The 19300-nt window shown below is 47.9% G+C and overlaps 34 non-coding genes across 34 annotated transcripts; 17 read left to right on the top strand and 17 right to left on the bottom strand.

Moving 5' to 3' along the window:
- The first annotated feature begins 448 nt into the window (after positions 1 to 448).
- Positions 449 to 530, top strand: trnas-gcu (transfer RNA serine (anticodon GCU)). Its single transcript has one exon. It is a non-coding gene; the product is annotated as a tRNA-Ser (tRNA).
- Positions 531 to 701: 171 nt separating this feature from the next.
- Positions 702 to 842, bottom strand: LOC132137083 (U4 spliceosomal RNA). Its single transcript, XR_009431721.1, has one exon. It is a non-coding gene; the product is annotated as a U4 spliceosomal RNA (small nuclear RNA).
- Positions 843 to 1593: 751 nt separating this feature from the next.
- Positions 1594 to 1675, top strand: trnas-gcu (transfer RNA serine (anticodon GCU)). Its single transcript has one exon. It is a non-coding gene; the product is annotated as a tRNA-Ser (tRNA).
- A 171-nt stretch (positions 1676 to 1846) lies between these two features.
- On the bottom strand, positions 1847 to 1987 carry LOC132137119 (U4 spliceosomal RNA). The gene has a single exon (XR_009431756.1). It is a non-coding gene; the product is annotated as a U4 spliceosomal RNA (small nuclear RNA).
- Positions 1988 to 2737: 750 nt separating this feature from the next.
- trnas-gcu (transfer RNA serine (anticodon GCU)) lies at positions 2738 to 2819 on the top strand. Its single transcript has one exon. It is a non-coding gene; the product is annotated as a tRNA-Ser (tRNA).
- Positions 2820 to 2993: 174 nt separating this feature from the next.
- On the bottom strand, positions 2994 to 3134 carry LOC132137223 (U4 spliceosomal RNA). Its single transcript, XR_009431858.1, has one exon. It is a non-coding gene; the product is annotated as a U4 spliceosomal RNA (small nuclear RNA).
- Positions 3135 to 3884: 750 nt separating this feature from the next.
- On the top strand, positions 3885 to 3966 carry trnas-gcu (transfer RNA serine (anticodon GCU)). Its single transcript has one exon. It is a non-coding gene; the product is annotated as a tRNA-Ser (tRNA).
- Positions 3967 to 4137: 171 nt separating this feature from the next.
- On the bottom strand, positions 4138 to 4278 carry LOC132137222 (U4 spliceosomal RNA). The gene has a single exon (XR_009431857.1). It is a non-coding gene; the product is annotated as a U4 spliceosomal RNA (small nuclear RNA).
- Positions 4279 to 5028: 750 nt separating this feature from the next.
- On the top strand, positions 5029 to 5110 carry trnas-gcu (transfer RNA serine (anticodon GCU)). The gene has a single exon. It is a non-coding gene; the product is annotated as a tRNA-Ser (tRNA).
- Positions 5111 to 5285: 175 nt separating this feature from the next.
- On the bottom strand, positions 5286 to 5426 carry LOC132137076 (U4 spliceosomal RNA). Its single transcript, XR_009431715.1, has one exon. It is a non-coding gene; the product is annotated as a U4 spliceosomal RNA (small nuclear RNA).
- A 750-nt stretch (positions 5427 to 6176) lies between these two features.
- trnas-gcu (transfer RNA serine (anticodon GCU)) lies at positions 6177 to 6258 on the top strand. Its single transcript has one exon. It is a non-coding gene; the product is annotated as a tRNA-Ser (tRNA).
- A 174-nt stretch (positions 6259 to 6432) lies between these two features.
- On the bottom strand, positions 6433 to 6573 carry LOC132137026 (U4 spliceosomal RNA). The gene has a single exon (XR_009431665.1). It is a non-coding gene; the product is annotated as a U4 spliceosomal RNA (small nuclear RNA).
- A 751-nt stretch (positions 6574 to 7324) lies between these two features.
- Positions 7325 to 7406, top strand: trnas-gcu (transfer RNA serine (anticodon GCU)). Its single transcript has one exon. It is a non-coding gene; the product is annotated as a tRNA-Ser (tRNA).
- Positions 7407 to 7580: 174 nt separating this feature from the next.
- Positions 7581 to 7721, bottom strand: LOC132137025 (U4 spliceosomal RNA). The gene has a single exon (XR_009431664.1). It is a non-coding gene; the product is annotated as a U4 spliceosomal RNA (small nuclear RNA).
- A 750-nt stretch (positions 7722 to 8471) lies between these two features.
- On the top strand, positions 8472 to 8553 carry trnas-gcu (transfer RNA serine (anticodon GCU)). The gene has a single exon. It is a non-coding gene; the product is annotated as a tRNA-Ser (tRNA).
- A 174-nt stretch (positions 8554 to 8727) lies between these two features.
- LOC132137073 (U4 spliceosomal RNA) lies at positions 8728 to 8868 on the bottom strand. The gene has a single exon (XR_009431712.1). It is a non-coding gene; the product is annotated as a U4 spliceosomal RNA (small nuclear RNA).
- Positions 8869 to 9634: 766 nt separating this feature from the next.
- On the top strand, positions 9635 to 9716 carry trnas-gcu (transfer RNA serine (anticodon GCU)). The gene has a single exon. It is a non-coding gene; the product is annotated as a tRNA-Ser (tRNA).
- A 171-nt stretch (positions 9717 to 9887) lies between these two features.
- On the bottom strand, positions 9888 to 10028 carry LOC132137081 (U4 spliceosomal RNA). The gene has a single exon (XR_009431720.1). It is a non-coding gene; the product is annotated as a U4 spliceosomal RNA (small nuclear RNA).
- A 766-nt stretch (positions 10029 to 10794) lies between these two features.
- Positions 10795 to 10876, top strand: trnas-gcu (transfer RNA serine (anticodon GCU)). The gene has a single exon. It is a non-coding gene; the product is annotated as a tRNA-Ser (tRNA).
- Positions 10877 to 11037: 161 nt separating this feature from the next.
- On the bottom strand, positions 11038 to 11178 carry LOC132137166 (U4 spliceosomal RNA). Its single transcript, XR_009431803.1, has one exon. It is a non-coding gene; the product is annotated as a U4 spliceosomal RNA (small nuclear RNA).
- Positions 11179 to 11929: 751 nt separating this feature from the next.
- Positions 11930 to 12011, top strand: trnas-gcu (transfer RNA serine (anticodon GCU)). Its single transcript has one exon. It is a non-coding gene; the product is annotated as a tRNA-Ser (tRNA).
- Positions 12012 to 12185: 174 nt separating this feature from the next.
- On the bottom strand, positions 12186 to 12326 carry LOC132137024 (U4 spliceosomal RNA). The gene has a single exon (XR_009431663.1). It is a non-coding gene; the product is annotated as a U4 spliceosomal RNA (small nuclear RNA).
- Positions 12327 to 13076: 750 nt separating this feature from the next.
- On the top strand, positions 13077 to 13158 carry trnas-gcu (transfer RNA serine (anticodon GCU)). Its single transcript has one exon. It is a non-coding gene; the product is annotated as a tRNA-Ser (tRNA).
- A 174-nt stretch (positions 13159 to 13332) lies between these two features.
- On the bottom strand, positions 13333 to 13473 carry LOC132137072 (U4 spliceosomal RNA). Its single transcript, XR_009431711.1, has one exon. It is a non-coding gene; the product is annotated as a U4 spliceosomal RNA (small nuclear RNA).
- A 766-nt stretch (positions 13474 to 14239) lies between these two features.
- On the top strand, positions 14240 to 14321 carry trnas-gcu (transfer RNA serine (anticodon GCU)). Its single transcript has one exon. It is a non-coding gene; the product is annotated as a tRNA-Ser (tRNA).
- Positions 14322 to 14492: 171 nt separating this feature from the next.
- LOC132137221 (U4 spliceosomal RNA) lies at positions 14493 to 14633 on the bottom strand. The gene has a single exon (XR_009431856.1). It is a non-coding gene; the product is annotated as a U4 spliceosomal RNA (small nuclear RNA).
- Positions 14634 to 15383: 750 nt separating this feature from the next.
- On the top strand, positions 15384 to 15465 carry trnas-gcu (transfer RNA serine (anticodon GCU)). Its single transcript has one exon. It is a non-coding gene; the product is annotated as a tRNA-Ser (tRNA).
- A 171-nt stretch (positions 15466 to 15636) lies between these two features.
- LOC132137147 (U4 spliceosomal RNA) lies at positions 15637 to 15777 on the bottom strand. The gene has a single exon (XR_009431783.1). It is a non-coding gene; the product is annotated as a U4 spliceosomal RNA (small nuclear RNA).
- Positions 15778 to 16528: 751 nt separating this feature from the next.
- On the top strand, positions 16529 to 16610 carry trnas-gcu (transfer RNA serine (anticodon GCU)). Its single transcript has one exon. It is a non-coding gene; the product is annotated as a tRNA-Ser (tRNA).
- A 174-nt stretch (positions 16611 to 16784) lies between these two features.
- Positions 16785 to 16925, bottom strand: LOC132137080 (U4 spliceosomal RNA). The gene has a single exon (XR_009431719.1). It is a non-coding gene; the product is annotated as a U4 spliceosomal RNA (small nuclear RNA).
- A 751-nt stretch (positions 16926 to 17676) lies between these two features.
- trnas-gcu (transfer RNA serine (anticodon GCU)) lies at positions 17677 to 17758 on the top strand. The gene has a single exon. It is a non-coding gene; the product is annotated as a tRNA-Ser (tRNA).
- Positions 17759 to 17929: 171 nt separating this feature from the next.
- LOC132137219 (U4 spliceosomal RNA) lies at positions 17930 to 18070 on the bottom strand. Its single transcript, XR_009431854.1, has one exon. It is a non-coding gene; the product is annotated as a U4 spliceosomal RNA (small nuclear RNA).
- A 750-nt stretch (positions 18071 to 18820) lies between these two features.
- trnas-gcu (transfer RNA serine (anticodon GCU)) lies at positions 18821 to 18902 on the top strand. Its single transcript has one exon. It is a non-coding gene; the product is annotated as a tRNA-Ser (tRNA).
- A 171-nt stretch (positions 18903 to 19073) lies between these two features.
- On the bottom strand, positions 19074 to 19214 carry LOC132137005 (U4 spliceosomal RNA). Its single transcript, XR_009431645.1, has one exon. It is a non-coding gene; the product is annotated as a U4 spliceosomal RNA (small nuclear RNA).
- Between the last annotated feature and the right edge of the window lie 86 nt (positions 19215 to 19300).

Genomic DNA, 19300 nt, shown 5'->3' with positions numbered 1-19300 from the left:
AAAGACACTGCAAACAAGTTCTGAGGGAGGTCCTGTGTCAAATGTGCTACCTTTTGCTAGACTCAGGTGTTCTCTCAAAACGGCAACGGAGACCAGAACGACAGAGGGCCACAATGACAAGCGCTTGTCTGAGGGGGGTCATGAGATAGGAGCAAGCTCAGCTTTTAAGAGTACAAAGAACATCAGTCATAAACGATGAAAAATGCAACAGGTGCTGGACAAAGTTTAAACTTTCGAGAGCGCACGTGTTTAACCTCCTGCATTCGAATGCGCAAACAAATGGAATATGCTTTGAAATTCTACGTGTTCAACTGTACGCATATCTCAGCGTACATGTACAAAAATGAACTATACTTTGGTGCCAAGGGTGAGCTCCAACATCACAGTGCTAAAAGGTTCTTCAGGAAAACCACCACAGCCCAGAGGTCAGTCGGGCCCTCACACGAGTGACGAGGTGGCCGAGTGGTTAAGGCGATGGACTGCTAATCCATTGTGCTCTGCACGCGTGGGTTCGAATCCCATCCTCGTCGGTCCTTGCTGTGATTGTTCATCTGTGCACATTTTGTGCACTTTCCTTATGTGACACGTTCACCTCATGCAGTGCGATTCATAACGGTCGATGATCCGAATCAGGTGTGTTAAATAATGGAAGCACGCAATGCATTAAGGACACGAGACCTATTCTTCAACAACACGATAAGCTTCAAAAGAAGAAGGCAAAAATTGCCAAGACTGACTCTATTTCAAGTCATCCTGGCGGGGTATTGGGTAAAGTTTTCAACCAGCAATGATCGCGCCTCGGATGAGCCTCATAGGCTACAATATTGCCTCTGCGAAAGAATGGTGGCAAGGGTCGCGACCTTTCACTTGGAGCCATGTGGACGTGGAACGACAGGCTGGTAAATAGCTCCAAACTGCGTGGTGTGTCTACGAAAACCAGTAGGCAGTATGTACGAGAAGCCTTATTCGCTGCTCTCTCTTTACTTTAAAAGGAGAGTGTGTGTCTTTTTTCGAACCACTGGGGGAAGAGAGTTATGGGTATCTTGGCAACAAAGGGGTGGAGTCGTAAAGCTCGTGGTCTGGGTCAGGATAGATTCTGTTTGACGAGGCCCCTGGGGGGTTGGGTAGGATACAGTGACGAGTGCAAAGACACTGCAAACAAGTTCTGAGGGAGGTCCTGTGTCAAATGTGCTACCTTTTGCTAGACTCAGGTGTTCTCTCAAAACGGCAACGGAGACCAGAACGGCAGAGGGCCACAATGACAAGCGCTTGTCTGAGGGGGGTCATGAGATAGGAGCAAGCTCAGCTTTTAAGAGTACAAAGAACATCAGTCATAAACGATGAAAAATGCAACAGGTGCTGGACAAAGTTTAAACTTTCGAGAGCGCACGTGTTTAACCTCCTGCATTCGAATGCGCAAACAAATGGAATATGCTTTGAAATTCTACGTGTTCAACTGTACGCATATCTCAGCGTACATGTACAAAAATGAACTATACTTTGGTGCCAAGGGTGAGCTCCAACATCACAGTGCTAAAAGGTTCTTCAGGAAAACCACCACAGCCCAGAGGTCAGTCGGGCCTTCACACGAGTGACGAGGTGGCCGAGTGGTTAAGGCGATGGACTGCTAATCCATTGTGCTCTGCACGCGTGGGTTCGAATCCCATCCTCGTCGGTCCTTGCTGTGATTGTTCATCTGTGCACATTTTGTGCACTTTCCTTATGTGACACGTTCACCTCATGCAGTGCGATTCAAAACGGTCGATGATCCGATTCAGGTGTGTTAAATAATGGAAGCACGCAATGCATTAAGGACACGAGACCTATTCTTCAACAACACGATAAGCTTCAAAAGAAGCTGGCAAAAATTGCCAAGGCTGACTCTATTTCAAGTCATCCTGGCGGGGTATTGGGTAAAGTTTTCAACCAGCAATAATCGCGCCTCGGATGAGCCTCATAGGCTACAATATTACCTCTGCGAAAGAATGGTGGCAAGGGTCGCGACCTTTTACCTGGAGCCATGTGGACGTGGAACGACAGGGTGGTAAATAGCTCCAAACTGCGTGGTGTGTCTACGAAAACCAGTAGGCAGTATGTACGAGAAGCCTCATTCGCTGCTCTCTCTTTACTTAAAGAGGAGTGTGTGTTGCTTTCCCGAACCCCTGGGGGAAGAGAGTTATGGGTATCTTGGCAACAAAGGGGTGGAGTCGTAAAGCTCGTGGTCTGGGTCAGGATAGATTCTGTTTGACGAGGCCCCTGGGGGGTTGGGTAGGATACAGTGACGAGTGCAAAGACACTGCAAACAAGTTCTGAGGGAGGTCCTGTGTCAAATGTGCTACCTTTTGCTAGACTCAGGTGTTCTCTCAAAACGGCAACGGAGACCAGAACGACAGAGGGCCACAATGACAAGCGCTTGTCTGAGGGGGGTCATGAGATAGGAGCAAGCTCAGCTTTTAAGAGTACAAAGAACATCAGTCATAAACGATGAATAATGCAGCTGGTGCTGGACAAAGTTTAAACTTTCGAGAGCGCACGTGTTTAACCTCCTGCATTCGAATCCGCAAACAAATGGAATATGCTTTGAAATTCTACGTGTTCAACTGTACGCATATCTCAGCGTACATGTACAAAAATGAACTATACTTTGGTGTCAAGGGTGAGCTTCAACGTCACAGTGCTAAAAGGTTCTTCAGGAAAACCACCGAAGCCCAGAGGTCAGTCAGGCATTCACACGAGTGACGAGGTGGCCGAGTGGTTAAGGCGATGGACTGCTAATCCATTGTGCTCTGCACGCGTGGGTTCGAATCCCATCCTCGTCGGTCCTTGCTGTGATTGTTCATCTGCTTTGCACATTTGGTGCACTTTCCTTATGTGACACTTTCACCTCATGCAGTGCGATTCAAAACGGTCGATGATCCGAATCAGGTGTGTTAAATAATGGAAGCACGCAATGCATTAAGGACACGAGACCTATTCTTCAACAACACGATAAGCTTCAAAAGAAGCTGGCAAAAATTGCCAAGGCTGACTCTATTTCAAGTCATCCTGGCGGGGTATTGGGTAAAGTTTTCAACCAGCAATGATCGCGCCTCGGATGAGCCTCATAGGCTACAATATTGCCTCTGCGAAAGAATGGTGGCAAGGGTTGCGACCTTTCAGCTGGAGCCATGTGGACGTGGAACGACAGGGTGGTAAATAGCTCCAAACTGCGTGGTGTGTCTACGAAAACCAGTAGGCAGTATGTACGAGAAGCCTTATTCGCTGCTCTCTCTTTACTTAAAGAGGAGTGTGTGTTGCTTTCCCGAACCCCTGGGGGAAGAGAGTTATGGGTATCTTGGCAACAAAGGGGTGGAGTCGTAAAGCTCGTGGTCTGGGTCAGGATAGATTCTGTTTGACGAGGCCCCTGGGGGGTTGGGTAGGATACAGTGACGAGTGCAAAGACACTGCAAACAAGTTCTGAGGGAGGTCCTGTGTCAAATGTGCTACCTTTTGCTAGACTCAGGTGTTCTCTCAAAACGGCAACGGAGACCAGAACGACAGAGGGCCACAATGACAAGCGCTTGTCTGAGGGGGGTCATGAGATAGGAGCAAGCTCAGCTTTTAAGAGTACAAAGAACATCAGTCATAAACGATGAAAAATGCAACAGGTGCTGGACAAAGTTTAAACTTTCGAGAGCGCACGTGTTTAACCTCCTGCATTCGAATGCGCAAACAAATGGAATATGCTTTGAAATTCTACGTGTTCAACTGTACGCATATCTCAGCGTACATGTACAAAAATGAACTATACTTTGGTGCCAAGGGTGAGCTCCAACATCACAGTGCTAAAAGGTTCTTCAGGAAAACCACCACAGCCCAGAGGTCAGTCGGGCCCTCACACGAGTGACGAGGTGGCCGAGTGGTTAAGGCGATGGACTGCTAATCCATTGTGCTCTGCACGCGTGGGTTCGAATCCCATCCTCGTCGGTCCTTGCTGTGATTGTTCATCTGTGCACATTTTGTGCACTTTCCTTATGTGACACGTTCACCTCATGCAGTGCGATTCAAAACGGTCGATGATCCGAATCAGGTGTGTTAAATAATGGAAGCACGCAATGCATTAAGGACACGAGACCTATTCTTCAACAACACGATAAGCTTCAAAAGAAGCTGGCAAAAATTGCCAAGGCTGACTCTATTTCAAGTCATCCTGGCGGGGTATTGGGTAAAGTTTTCAACCAGCAATGATCGCGCCTCGGATGAGCCTCATAGGCTACAATATTGCCTCTGCGAAAGAATGGTGGCAAGGGTTGCGACCTTTCAGCTGGAGCCATGTGGACGTGGAACGACAGGGTGGTAAATAGCTCCAAACTGCGTGGTGTGTCTACGAAAACCAGTAGGCAGTATGTACGAGAAGCCTTATTCGCTGCTCTCTCTTTACTTAAAGAGGAGTGTGTGTTGCTTTCCCGAACCCCTGGGGGAAGAGAGTTATGGGTATCTTGGCAACAAAGGGGTGGAGTCGTAAAGCTCGTGGTCTGGGTCAGGATAGATTCTGTTTGACGAGGCCCCTGGGGGGTTGGGTAGGATACAGTGACGAGTGCAAAGACACTGCAAACAAGTTCTGAGGGAGGTCCTGTGTCAAATGTGCTACCTTTTGCTAGACTCAGGTGTTCTCTCAAAACGGCAACGGAGACCAGAACGACAGAGGGCCACAATGACAAGCGCTTGTCGGTGGGGGGTCATGAGATAGGAGCAAGCTCAGCTTTTAAGAGTACAAAGAACATCAGTCATAAACGATGAAAAATGCAACAGGTGCTGGACAAAGTTTAAACTTTCGAGAGCGCACGTGTTTAACCTCCTGCATTCGAATGCGCAAACAAATGGAATATGCTTTGAAATTCTACGTGTTCAACTGTACGCATATCTCAGCGTACATGTACAAAAATGAACTATACTTTGGTGCCAAGGGTGAGCTTCAACATCACAGTGCTAAAAGGTTCTTCAGGAAAACCACCACAGCCCCGAGGTCAGTCGGGCCCCCACACGAGTGACGAGGTGGCCGAGTGGTTAAGGCGATGGACTGCTAATCCATTGTGCTCTGCACGCGTGGGTTCGAATCCCATCCTCGTCGGTCCTTGCTGTGATTGTTCATCTGCTTTTATACATTTGGTGCACTTTCCTTATGTGACACTTTCACCTCATGCAGTGCGATTCAAAACGGTCGATGATCCGAATCAGGTGTGTTAAATAATGGAAGCACGCAATGCATTAAGGACACGAGACCTATTCTTCAACAACACGCTAAGCTTCAAAAGAAGCTGGCAAAAATTGCCAAGGCTGACTCTATTTCAAGTCATCCTGGCGGGGTATTGGGTAAAGTTTTCAACCAGCAATGATCGTGCCTCGGATGAGCCTCATAGGCTACAATATTGTCTCTGCGAAAGAATGGTGGCAAGGGTCGCGACCTTTCACCTGGAGCCATGTGGACGTGGAACGACAGGGTGGTAAATAGCTCCAAACTGCGTGGTGTGTCTACGAAAACCAGTAGGCAGTATGTACGAGAAGCCTTATTCGCTGCTCTCTCTTTACTTAAAGAGGAGTGTGTGTTGCTTTCCCGAACCCCTGGGGGAAGAGAGTTATGGGTATCTTGGCAACAAAGGGGTGGAGTCGTAAAGCTCGTGGTCTGGGTCAGGATAGATTCTGTTTGACGAGGCCCCTGGGGGGTTGGGTAGGATACAGTGACGAGTGCAAAGACACTGCAAACAAGTTCTGAGGGAGGTCCTGTGTCAAATGTGCTACCTTTTGCTAGACTCAGGTGTTCTCTCAAAACGGCAACGGAGACCAGAACGACAGAGGGCCACAATGACAAGCGATTGTCTGAGGGGGGTCATGAGATAGGAGCAAGCTCAGCTTTTAAGAGTACAAAGAACATCAGTCATAAACGATGAAAAATGCAACAGGTGCTGGACAAAGTTTAAACTTTCGAGAGCGCACGTGTTTAACCTCCTGCATTCAAATGCGCAAACAAATGGAATTTGCTTTGAAATTCTACGTGTTCAACTGTACGCATATCTCAGCGTACATGTACAAAAATGAACTATACTTTGGTGCCAAGGGTGAGCTTCAACATCACAGTGCTAAAAGGTTCTTCAGGAAAACCACCGCAGCCCAGAGGTCAGTCGGGCCTTCATACGAGTGACGAGGTGGCCGAGTGGTTAAGGCGATGGACTGCTAATCCATTGTGCTCTGCACGCGTGGGTTCGAATCCCATCCTCGTCGTTCCTTCCTGTGATTGTTCATATGCTCTGCACATTTGGTGCACTTTCCTTATGTGACACGTTCACCTCATGCAGTGCGATTCATAACGGTCGATGATCCGAATCAGGTGTGTTAAATAATGGAAGCACGCAATGCATTAAGGACACGAGACCTATTCTTCAACAACACGATAAGCTTCAAAAGAAGAAGGCAAAAATTGCCAAGGCTGACTCTATTTCAAGTCATCCTGGCGGGGTATTGGGTAAAGTTTTCAACCAGCAATGATCGCGCCTCGGATGAGCCTCATAGGCTACAATATTGCCTCTGCGAAAGAATGGTGGCAAGGATCGCGACCTTTCACCTGGAGCCATGTGGACGTGGAACGACAGGCTGGTAAATAGCTCCAAACTGCGTGGTGTGTCTACGAAAACCAGTAGGCAGTATGTACGAGAAGCCTTATTCGCTGCTCTCTCTTTACTTTAAAAGGAGAGTGTGTGTCTTTTTTCGAACCACAGGGGGAAGAGAGTTATGGGTATCTTGGCAACAAAGAGGTGGAGTCGTAAAGCTCGTGGTCTGGGTCAGGATAGATTCTGTTTGACGAGGCCCCTGGGGGGTTGGGTAGGATACAGTGACGAGTGCAAAGACACTGCAAACAAGTTCTGAGGGAGGTCCTGTGTCAAATGTGCTACCTTTTGCTAGACTCAGGTGTTCTCTCAAAACGGCAACGGAGACCAGAACGACAGAGGGCCACAATGACAAGCGCTTGTCTGAGGGGGGTCATGAGATAGGAGCAAGCTCAGCTTTTAAGAGTACAAAGAACATCAGTCATAAACGATGAATAATGCAGCTGGTGCTGGACAAAGTTTAAACTTTCGAGGTCGCACGTGTTTAACCTCCTGCATTCGAATGCGCAAACAAATGGAATATGCTTTGAAATTCTACGTGTTCAACTGTACGCATATCTCAGCGTACATGTACAAAAATGAACTATACTTTGGTGTCAAGGGTGAGCTTCAACGTCACAGTGCTAAAAGGTTCTTCAGGAAAACCACCGCAGCCCAGAGGTCAGTCGGGCACTCACACGAGTGACGAGGTGGCCGAGTGGTTAAGGCGATGGACTGCTAATCCATTGTGCTCTGCACGCGTTTGTTCGAATCCCATCCTCGTCGGTCCTTGCTGTGATTGTTCATCTGCTCTGCACATTTTGTGCACTTTCCTTATGTGACACGTTCACCTCATGCAGTGCGATTCATAACGGTCGATGATCCGAATCAGGTGTGTTAAATAATGGAAGCACGCAATGCATTAAGGACACGAGACCTATTCTTCAACAACACGATAAGCTTCAAAAGAAGAAGGCAAAAATTGCCAAGGCTGACTCTATTTCAAGTCATCCTGGCGGGGTATTGGGTAAAGTTTTCAACCAGCAATGATCGCGCCTCGGATGAGCCTCATAGGCTACAATATTGCCTCTGCGAAAGAATGGTGGCAAGGGTTGCGACCTTTCAGCTGGAGCCATGTGGACGTGGAACGACAGGGTGGTAAATAGCTCCAAACTGCGTGGTGTGTCTACGAAAACCAGTAGGCAGTATGTACGAGAAGCCTTATTCGCTGCTCTCTCTTTACTTAAAGAGGAGTGTGTGTTGCTTTCCCGAACCCCTGGGGGAAGAGAGTTATGGGTATCTTGGCAACAAAGGGGTGGAGTCGTAAAGCTCGTGGTCTGGGTCAGGATAGATTCTGTTTGACGAGGCCCCTGGGGGGTTGGGTAGGATACAGTGACGAGTGCAAAGACACTGCAAACAAGTTCTGAGGGAGGTCCTGTGTCAAATGTGCTACCTTTTGCTAGACTCAGGTGTTCTCTCAAAACGGCAACGGAGACCAGAACGACAGAGGGCCACAATGACAAGCGCTTGTCGGTGGGGGGTCATGAGATAGGAGCAAGCTCAGCTTTTAAGAGTACAAAGAACATCAGTCATAAACGATGAAAAATGCAACAGGTGCTGGACAAAGTTTAAACTTTCGAGAGCGCACGTGTTTAACCTCCTGCATTCGAATGCGCAAACAAATGGAATATGCTTTGAAATTCTACGTGTTCAACTGTACGCATATCTCAGCGTACATGTACAAAAATGAACTATACTTTGGTGCCAAGGGTGAGCTCCAACATCACAGTGCTAAAAGGTTCTTCAGGAAAACCACCGCAGCCCAGAGGTCAGTCGGGCCCTCACACGAGTGACGAGGTGGCCGAGTGGTTAAGGCGATGGACTGCTAATCCATTGTGCTCTGCACGCGTGGGTTCGAATCCCATCCTCGTCGTTCCTTCCTGTGATTGTTCATATGCTCTGCACATTTGGTGCACTTTCCTTATGTGACACGTTCACCTCATGCAGTGCGATTCTTAACGGTCGATGATCCGAATCAGGTGTGTTAAATAATGGAAGCACGCAATGCATTAAGGACACGAGACCTATTCTTCAACAACACGATAAGCTTCAAAAGAAGCTGGCAAAAATTGCCAAGGCTGACTCTATTTCAAGTCATCCTGGCGGGGTATTGGGTAAAGTTTTCAACCAGCAATGATCGCGCCTCGGATGAGCCTCATAGGCTACAATATTGCCTCGGCGAAAGAATGGTGGCAAGGGTCGCGACCTTTCACCTGGAGCCATGTGGACGTGGAACGACAGGGTGTTAAATAGCTCCAAACTGCGTGGTGTGTCTACGAAAACCAGTAGGCAGTATGTACGAGAAGCCTTATTCCCTGCTCTCTCTTTACTTTAAAAGGAGAGTGTGTGTCTTTTTTCGAACCACTGGGGGAAGAGAGTTATAGGTATCTTGGCAACAAAGGGGTGGAGTCGTAAAGCTCGTGGTCTGGGTCAGGATAGATTCTGTTTGACGAGGCCCCTGGGGGGTTGGGTAGGATACAGTGACGAGTGCAAAGACACTGCAAACAAGTTCTGAGGGAGGTCCTGTGTCAAATGTGCTACCTTTTGCTAGACTCAGGTGTTCTCTCAAAACGGCAACGGAGACCAGAACGACAGAGGGCCACAATGACAAGCGCTTGTCTGAGGGGGGTCATGAGATAGGAGCAAGCTCAGCTTTTAAGAGTACAAAGAACATCAGTCATAAACGATGAAAAATGCAACAGGTGCTGGACAAAGCCTTTCGCTTTTGCCTTTAAACTTTCGAGAGCGCACGTGTTTAACCTCCTGCATTCGAATCCGCAAACAAATGGAATATGCTTTGAAATTCTACGTGTTCAACTGTACGCATATCTCAGCGTACATGTACAAAAATGAAATATACTTTGGTGTCAAGGGTGAGCTTCAACGTCACAGTGCTAAAAGGTTCTTCAGGAAAACCACCGCAGCCCAGAGGTCAGTCAGGCATTCACACGAGTGACGAGGTGGCCGAGTGGTTAAGGCGATGGACTGCTAATCCATTGTGCTCTGCACGCGTGGGTTCGAATCCCATCCTCATCGGTCCTTGCTGTGATTGTTCATCTGTGCACATTTTGTGCACTTTCCTTATGTGACACGTTCACCTCATGCAGTGCGATTCATAACGGTCGATGATCCGAATCAGGTGTGTTAAATAATGGAAGCACGCAATGCATTAAGGACACGAGACCTATTCTTCAACAACACGATAAGCTTCAAAAGAAGAAGGCAAAAATTGCCAAGACTGACTCTATTTCAAGTCATCCTGGCGGGGTATTGGGTAAAGTTTTCAACCAGCAATGATCGCGCCTCGGATGAGCCTCATAGGCTACAATATTGCCTCTGCGAAAGAATGGTGGCAAGGGTCGCGACCTTTCACCTGGAGCCATGTGGACGTGGAACGACAGGCTGGTAAATAGCTCCAAACTGCGTGGTGTGTCTACGAAAACCAGTAGGCAGTATGTACGAGAAGCCTTATTCGCTGCTCTCTCTTTACTTTAAAAGGATAGTGTGTGTCTTTTTTCGAACCACTGGGGGAAGAGAGTTATGGGTATCTTGGCAACAAAGGGGTGGAGTCGTAAAGCTCGTGGTCTGGGTCAGGATAGATTCTGTTTGACGAGGCCCCTGGGGGGTTGGGTAGGATACAGTGACGAGTGCAAAGACACTGCAAACAAGTTCTGAGGGAGGTCCTGTGTCAAATGTGCTACCTTTTGCTAGACTCAGGTGTTCTCTCAAAACGGCAACGGAGACCAGAACGACAGAGGGCCACAATGACAAGCGCTTGTCTGAGGGGGGTCATGAGATAGGAGCAAGCTCAGCTTTTAAGAGTACAAAGAACATCAGTCATAAACGATGAAAAATGCAACAGGTGCTGGACAAAGCCTTTCGCTTTTGCCTTTAAACTTTCGAGAGCGCACGTGTTTAACCTCCTGCATTCGAATGCGCAAACAAATGGAATATGCTTTGAAATTCTACGTGTTCAACTGTACGCATATCTCAGCGTACATGTACAAAAATGAACTATACTTTGGTGCCAAGGGTGAGCTTCAACATCACAGTGCTAAAAGACTCTTCAGGAAAACCATCGCAGCCCAGAGGTCAGTCAGGCATTCACACGAGTGACGAGGTGGCCGAGTGGTTAAGGCGATGGACTGCTAATCCATTGTGCTCTGCACGCGTGGGTTCGAATCCCATCCTCGTCGTTCCTTTCTGTGATTGTTCATTTGGTGCACTTTCCTTATGTGACACGTTCACCTCATGCAGTGCGATTCATAACGGTCGATGATCCGAATCAGGTGTGTTAAATAATGGAAGCACGCAATGCATTAAGGACACGAGACCTATTCTTCAACAACACGATAAGCTTCAAAAGAAGAAGGCAAAAATTGCCAAGACTGACTCTATTTCAAGTCATCCTGGCGGGGTATTGGGTAAAGTTTTCAACCAGCAATGATCGTGCCTCGGATGAGTCTCATAGGCTACAATATTGCCTCTGCGAAAGAATGGTGGCAAGGATCGCGACCTTTCACCTGGAGCCATGTGGACGTGGAACGACAGGCTGGTAAATAGCTCCAAACTGCGTGGTGTGTCTACGAAAACCAGTAGGCAGTATGTACGAGAAGCCTTATTCGCTGCTCTCTCTTTACTTTAAAAGGAGAGTGTGTGTCTTTTTTCGAACCACTGGGGGAAGAGAGTTATGGGTATCTTGGCAACAAAGGGGTGGAGTCGTAAAGCTCGTGGTCTGGGTCAGGATAGATTCTGTTTGACGAGGCCCCTGGGGGGTTGGGTAGGATACAGTGACGAGTGCAAAGACACTGCAAACAAGTTATGAGGGAGGTCCTGTGTCAAATGTGCTACCTTTTGCTAGACTCAGGTGTTCTCTCAAAACGGCAACGGAGACCAGAACGACAGAGGGCCACAATGACAAGCGCTTGTCTGAGGGGGGTCATGAGATAGGAGCAAGCTCAGCTTTTAAGAGTACAAAGAACATCAGTCATAAACGATGAATAATGCAGCTGGTGCTGGACAAAGTTTAAACTTTCGAGGTCGCACGTGTTTAACCTCCTGCATTCGAATGCGCAAACAAATGGAATATGCTTTGAAATTCTACGTGTTCAACTGTACGCATATCTCAGCGTACATGTACAAAAATGAACTATACTTTGGTGTCAAGGGTGAGCTTCAACGTCACAGTGCTAAAAGGTTCTTCAGGAAAACCACCGCAGCCCAGAGGTCAGTCGGGCACTCACACGAGTGACGAGGTGGCCGAGTGGTTAAGGCGATGGACTGCTAATCCATTGTGCTCTGCACGCGTTTGTTCGAATCCCATCCTCGTCGGTCCTTGCTGTGATTGTTCATCTGCTCTGCACATTTTGTGCACTTTCCTTATGTGACACGTTCACCTCATGCAGTGCGATTCATAACGGTCGATGATCCGAATCAGGTGTGTTAAATAATGGAAGCACGCAATGCATTAAGGACACGAGACCTATTCTTCAACAACACGATAAGCTTCAAAAGAAGAAGGCAAAAATTGCCAAGGCTGACTCTATTTCAAGTCATCCTGGCGGGGTATTGGGTAAAGTTTTCAACCAGCAATGATCGCGCCTCGGATGAGCCTCATAGGCTACAATATTGCCTCTGCGAAAGAATGGTGGCAAGGGTTGCGACCTTTCAGCTGGAGCCATGTGGACGTGGAACGACAGGGTGGTAAATAGCTCCAAACTGCGTGGTGTGTCTACGAAAACCAGTAGGCAGTATGTACGAGAAGCCTTATTCGCTGCTCTCTCTTTACTTAAAGAGGAGTGTGTGTTGCTTTCCCGAACCCCTGGGGGAAGAGAGTTATGGGTATCTTGGCAACAAAGGGGTGGAGTCGTAAAGCTCGTGGTCTGGGTCAGGATAGATTCTGTTTGACGAGGCCCCTGGGGGGTTGGGTAGGATACAGTGACGAGTGCAAAGACACTGCAAACAAGTTCTGAGGGAGGTCCTGTGTCAAATGTGCTACCTTTTGCTAGACTCAGGTGTTCTCTCAAAACGGCAACGGAGACCAGAACGACAGAGGGCCACAATGACAAGCGCTTGTCGGTGGGGGGTCATGAGATAGGAGCAAGCTCAGCTTTTAAGAGTACAAAGAACATCAGTCATAAACGATGAAAAATGCAACAGGTGCTGGACAAAGTTTAAACTTTCGAGAGCGCACGTGTTTAACCTCCTGCATTCGAATGCGCAAACAAATGGAATATGCTTTGAAATTCTACGTGTTCAACTGTACGCATATCTCAGCGTACATGTACAAAAATGAACTATACTTTGGTGCCAAGGGTGAGCTCCAACATCACAGTGCTAAAAGGTTCTTCAGGAAAACCACCGCAGCCCAGAGGTCAGTCGGGCCCTCACACGAGTGACGAGGTGGCCGAGTGGTTAAGGCGATGGACTGCTAATCCATTGTGCTCTGCACGTGTGGGTTCGAATCCCATCCTCGTCGTTCCTTCCTGTGATTGTTCATATGCTCTGCACATTTGGTGCACTTTCCTTATGTGACACGTTCACCTCATGCAGTGCGATTCTTAACGGTCGATGATCCGAATCAGGTGTGTTAAATAATGGAAGCACGCAATGCATTAAGGACACGAGACCTATTCTTCAACAACACGATAAGCTTCAAAAGAAGCTGGCAAAAATTGCCAAGGCTGACTCTATTTCAAGTCATCCTGGCGGGGTATTGGGTAAAGTTTTCAACCAGCAATGATCGCGCCTCGGATGAGCCTCATAGGCTACAATATTGCCTCGGCGAAAGAATGGTGGCAAGGGTCGCGACCTTTCACCTGGAGCCATGTGGACGTGGAACGACAGGGTGTTAAATAGCTCCAAACTGCGTGGTGTGTCTACGAAAACCAGTAGGCAGTATGTACGAGAAGCCTTATTCCCTGCTCTCTCTTTACTTTAAAAGGAGGGTGTGTGTCTTTTTTCGAACCACTGGGGGAAGAGAGTTATAGGTATCTTGGCAACAAAGGGGTGGAGTCGTAAAGCTCGTGGTCTGGGTCAGGATAGATTCTGTTTGACGAGGCCCCTGGGGGGTTGGGTAGGATACAGTGACGAGTGCAAAGACACTGCAAACAAGTTCTGAGGGAGGTCCTGTGTCAAATGTGCTACCTTTTGCTAGACTCAGGTGTTCTCTCAAAACGGCAACGGAGACCAGAACGACAGAGGGCCACAATGACAAGCGCTTGTCTGAGGGGGGTCATGAGATAGGAGCAAGCTCAGCTTTTAAGAGTACAAAGAACATCAGTCATAAACGATGAAAAATGCAACAGGTGCTGGACAAAGCCTTTCGCTTTTGCCTTTAAACTTTCGAGAGCGCACGTGTTTAACCTCCTGCATTCGAATCCGCAAACAAATGGAATATGCTTTGAAATTCTACGTGTTCAACTGTACGCATATCTCAGCGTACATGTACAAAAATGAACTATACTTTGGTGTCAAGGGTGAGCTTCAACGTCACAGTGCTAAAAGGTTCTTCAGGAAAACCACCGCAGCCCAGAGGTCAGTCAGGCACTCACACGAGTGACGAGGTGGCCGAGTGGTTAAGGCGATGGACTGCTAATCCATTGTGCTCTGCACGCGTGGGTTCGAATCCCATCCTCGTCGGTCCTTGCTGTGATTGTTCATCTGTGCACATTTTGTGCACTTTCCTTATGTGACACGTTCACCTCATGCAGTGCGATTCAAAACGGTCGATGATCCGAATCAGGTGTGTTAAATAATGGAAGCACGCAATGCATTAAGGACACGAGACCTATTCTTCAACAACACGATAAGCTTCAAAAGAAGCTGGCAAAAATTGCCAAGGCTGACTCTATTTCAAGTCATCCTGGCGGGGTATTGGGTAAAGTTTTCAACCAGCAATGATCGCGCCTCGGATGAGCCTCATAGGCTACAATATTGCCTCTGCGAAAGAATGGTGGCAAGGGTCGCGACCTTTCACCTGGAGCCATGTGGACGTGGAACGACAGGGTGGTAAATAGCTCCAAACTGCGTGGTGTGTCTACGAAAACCAGTAGGCAGTATGTACGAGAAGCCTTATTCGCTGCTCTCTCTTTACTTAAAGAGGAGTGTGTGTTGCTTTCCCGAACCCCTGGGGGAAGAGAGTTATGGGTATCTTGGCAACAAAGGGGTGGAGTCGTAAAGCTCGTGGTCTGGGTCAGGATAGATTCTGTTTGACGAGGCCCCTGGGGGGTTGGGTAGGATACAGTGACGAGTGCAAAGACACTGCAAACAAGTTCTGAGGGAGGTCCTGTGTCAAATGTGCTACCTTTTGCTAGACTCAGGTGTTCTCTCAAAACGGCAACGGAGACCAGAACGACAGAGGGCCACAATGACAAGCGCTTGTCTGAGGGGGGTCATGAGATAGGAGCAAGCTCAGCTTTTAAGAGTACAAAGAACATCAGTCATAAACGATGAAAAATGCAGCTGGTGCTGGACAAAGTTTAAACTTTCGAGAGCGCACGTGTTTAACCTCCTGCATTCGAATCCGCAAACAAATGGAATATGCTTTGAAATTCTACGTGTTCAACTGTACGCATATCTCAGCGTACATGTACAAAAATGAAATATACTTTGGTGTCAAGGGTGAGCTTCAACGTCACAGTGCTAAAAGGTTCTTCAGGAAAACCACCGCAGCCCAGAGGTCAGTCAGGCATTCACACGAGTGACGAGGTGGCCGAGTGGTTAAGGCGATGGACTGCTAATCCATTGTGCTCTGCACGCGTGGGTTCGAATCCCATCCTCATCGGTCCTTGCTGTGATTGTTCATCTGTGCACATTTTGTGCACTTTCCTTATGTGACACGTTCACCTCATGCAGTGCGATTCATAACGGTCGATGATCCGAATCAGGTGTGTTAAATAATGGAAGCACGCAATGCATTAAGGACACGAGACCTATTCTTCAACAACACGATAAGCTTCAAAAGAAGAAGGCAAAAATTGCCAAGGCTGACTCTATTTCAAGTCATCCTGGCGGGGTATTGGGTAAAGTTTTCAACCAGCAATGATCGCTCCTCGGATGAGCCTCATAGGCTACAATATTGCCTCTGCGAAAGAATGGTGGCAAGGGTCGCGACCTTTCACCTGGAGCCATGTGGACGTGGAACGACAGGCTGGTAAATAGCTCCAAACTGCGTGGTGTGTCTACGAAAACCAGTAGGCAGTATGTACGAGAAGCCTTATTCGCTGCTCTCTCTTTACTTTAAAAGGAGAGTGTGTGTCTTTTTTCGAACCACAGGGGGAAGAGAGTTATGGGTATCTTGGCAACAAAGAGGTGGAGTCGTAAAGCTCGTGGTCTGGGTCAGGATAGATTCTGTTTGACGAGGCCCCTGGGGGGTTGGGTAGGATACAGTGACGAGTGCAAAGACACTGCAAACAAGTTCTGAGGGAGGTCCTGTGTCAAATGTGCTACCTTTTGCTAGACTCAGGTGTTCTCTCAAAACGGCAACGGAGACCAGAACGACAGAGGGCCACAATGACAAGCGCTTGTCTGAGGGGGGTCATGAGATAGGAGCAAGCTCAGCTTTTAAGAGTACAAAGAACATCAGTCATAAACGATGAAAAATGCAACAGGTGCTGGACAAAGTTTAAACTTTCGAGAGCGCACGTGTTTAACCTCCTGCATTCAAATGCGCAAACAAATGGAATATGCTTTGAAATTCTACGTGTTCAACTGTACGCATATCTCAGCGTACATGTACAAAAATGAACTATACTTTGGTGCCAAGGGTGAGCTTCAACATCACAGTGCTAAAAGGTTCTTCAGGAAAACCACCACAGCCCAGAGGTCAGTCGGGCCCTCACACGAGTGACGAGGTGGCCGAGTGGTTAAGGCGATGGACTGCTTATCCATTGTGCTCTGCACGCGTGGGTTCGAATCCCATCCTCGTCGTTCCTTCCTGTGATTGTTCATATGCTCTGCACATTTGGTGCACTTTCTTTATGTGACACGTTCACCTCATGCAGTGCGATTCATAACGGTCGATGATCCGAATCAGGTGTGTTAAATAATGGAAGCACGCAATGCATTAAGGACACGAGACCTATTCTTCAACAACACGATAAGCTTCAAAAGAAGAAGGCAAAAATTGCCAAGACTGACTCTATTTCAAGTCATCCTGGCGGGGTATTGGGTAAAGTTTTCAACCAGCAATGATCGCGCCTCGGATGAGCCTCATAGGCTACAATATTGCCTCTGCGAAAGAATGGTGGCAAGGGTCGCGACCTTTCACTTGGAGCCATGTGGACGTGGAACGACAGGCTGGTAAATAGCTCCAAACTGCGTGGTGTGTCTACGAAAACCAGTAGGCAGTATGTACGAGAAGCCTTATTCGCTGCTCTCTCTTTACTTTAAAAGGAGAGTGTGTGTCTTTTTTCGAACCACTGGGGGAAGAGAGTTATGGGTATCTTGGCAACAAAGGGGTGGAGTCGTAAAGCTCGTGGTCTGGGTCAGGATAGATTCTGTTTGACGAGGCCCCTGGGGGGTTGGGTAGGATACAGTGACGAGTGCAAAGACACTGCAAACAAGTTCTGAGGGAGGTCCTGTGTCAAATGTGCTACCTTTTGCTAGACTCAGGTGTTCTCTCAAAACGGCAACGGAGACCAGAACGGCAGAGGGCCACAATGACAAGCGCTTGTCTGAGGGGGGTCATGAGATAGGAGCAAGCTCAGCTTTTAAGAGTACAAAGAACATCAGTCATAAACGATGAAAAATGCAACAGGTGCTGGACAAAGTTTAAACTTTCGAGAGCGCACGTGTTTAACCTCCTGCATTCGAATGCGCAAACAAATGGAATATGCTTTGAAATTCTACGTGTTCAACTGTACGCATATCTCAGCGTACCTGTACAAAAATGAACTATACTTTGGTGCCAAGGGTGAGCTCCAACATCACAGTGCTAAAAGGTTCTTCAGGAAAACCACCACAGCCCAGAGGTCAGTCGGGCCTTCACACGAGTGACGAGGTGGCCGAGTGGTTAAGGCGATGGACTGCTAATCCATTGTGCTCTGCACGCGTGGGTTCGAATCCCATCCTCGTCGGTCCTTGCTGTGATTGTTCATCTGTGCACATTTTGTGCACTTTCCTTATGTGACACGTTCACCTCATGCAGTGCGATTCAAAACGGTCGATGATCCGATTCAGGTGTGTTAAATAATGGAAGCACGCAATGCATTAAGGACACGAGACCTATTCTTCAACAACACGATAAGCTTCAAAAGAAGCTGGCAAAAATTGCCAAGGCTGACTCTATTTCAAGTCATCCTGGCGGGGTATTGGGTAAAGTTTTCAACCAGCAATGATCGCGCCTCGGATGAGCCTCATAGGCTACAATATTGCCTCTGCGAAAGAATGGTGGCAAGGGTCGCGACCTTTCACCTGGAGCCATGTGGACGTGGAACGACAGGGTGGTAAATAGCTCCAAACTGCGTGGTGTGTCTACGAAAACCAGTAGGCAGTATGTACGAGAAGCCTTATTCGCTGCTCTCTCTTTACTTAAAGAGGAGTGTGTGTTGCTTTCCCGAACCCCTGGGGGAAGAGAGTTATGGGTATCTTGGCAACAAAGGGGTGGAGTCGTAAAGCTCGTGGTCTGGGTCAGGATAGATTCTGTTTGACGAGGCCCCTGGGGGGTTGGGTAGGATACAGTGACGAGTGCAAAGACACTGCAAACAAGTTCTGAGGGAGGTCCTGTGTCAAATGTGCTACCTTTTGCTAGACTCAGGTGTTCTCTCAAAACGGCAACGGAGACCAGAACGACAGAGGGCCACAATGACAAGCGCTTGTCTGAGGGGGGTCATGAGATAGGAGCAAGCTCAGCTTTTAAGAGTACAAAGAACATCAGTCATAAACGATGAAAAATGCAACAGGTGCTGGACAAAGTTTAAACTTTCGAGAGCGCACGTGTTTAACCTCCTGCATTCGAATGCGCAAACAAATGGAATATGCTTTGAAATTCTACGTGTTCAACTGTACGCATATCTCAGCGTACATGTACAAAAATGAACTATACTTTGGTGCCAAGGGTGAGCTCCAACATCACAGTGCTAAAAGGTTCTTCAGGAAAACCACCACAGCCCAGAGGTCAGTCGGGCCCTCACACGAGTGACGAGGTGGCCGAGTGGTTAAGGCGATGGACTGCTAATCCATTGTGCTCTGCACGCGTGGGTTCGAATCCCATCCTCGTCGGTCCTTGCTGTGATTGTTCATCTGTGCACATTTTGTGCACTTTCCTTATGTGACACGTTCACCTCATGCAGTGCGATTCAAAACGGTCGATGATCCGAATCAGGTGTGTTAAATAATGGAAGCACGCAATGCATTAAGGACACGAGACCTATTCTTCAACAACACGATAAGCTTCAAAAGAAGCTGGCAAAAATTGCCAAGGCTGACTCTATTTCAAGTCATCCTGGCGGGGTATTGGGTAAAGTTTTCAACCAGCAATAATCGCGCCTCGGATGAGCCTCATAGGCTACAATATTACCTCTGCGAAAGAATGGTGGCAAGGGTCGCGACCTTTTACCTGGAGCCATGTGGACGTGGAACGACAGGGTGGTAAATAGCTCCAAACTGCGTGGTGTGTC

The sequence above is a fragment of the Carassius carassius genome, unplaced genomic scaffold (assembly GCF_963082965.1).
Source record: "Carassius carassius unplaced genomic scaffold, fCarCar2.1 SCAFFOLD_68, whole genome shotgun sequence".
Taxonomy (NCBI): Eukaryota; Metazoa; Chordata; class Actinopteri; order Cypriniformes; family Cyprinidae; genus Carassius; species Carassius carassius.
Note: the sequence above shows the minus strand (reverse complement) of the source record. Positions and strands in the feature narration are given on the sequence as shown.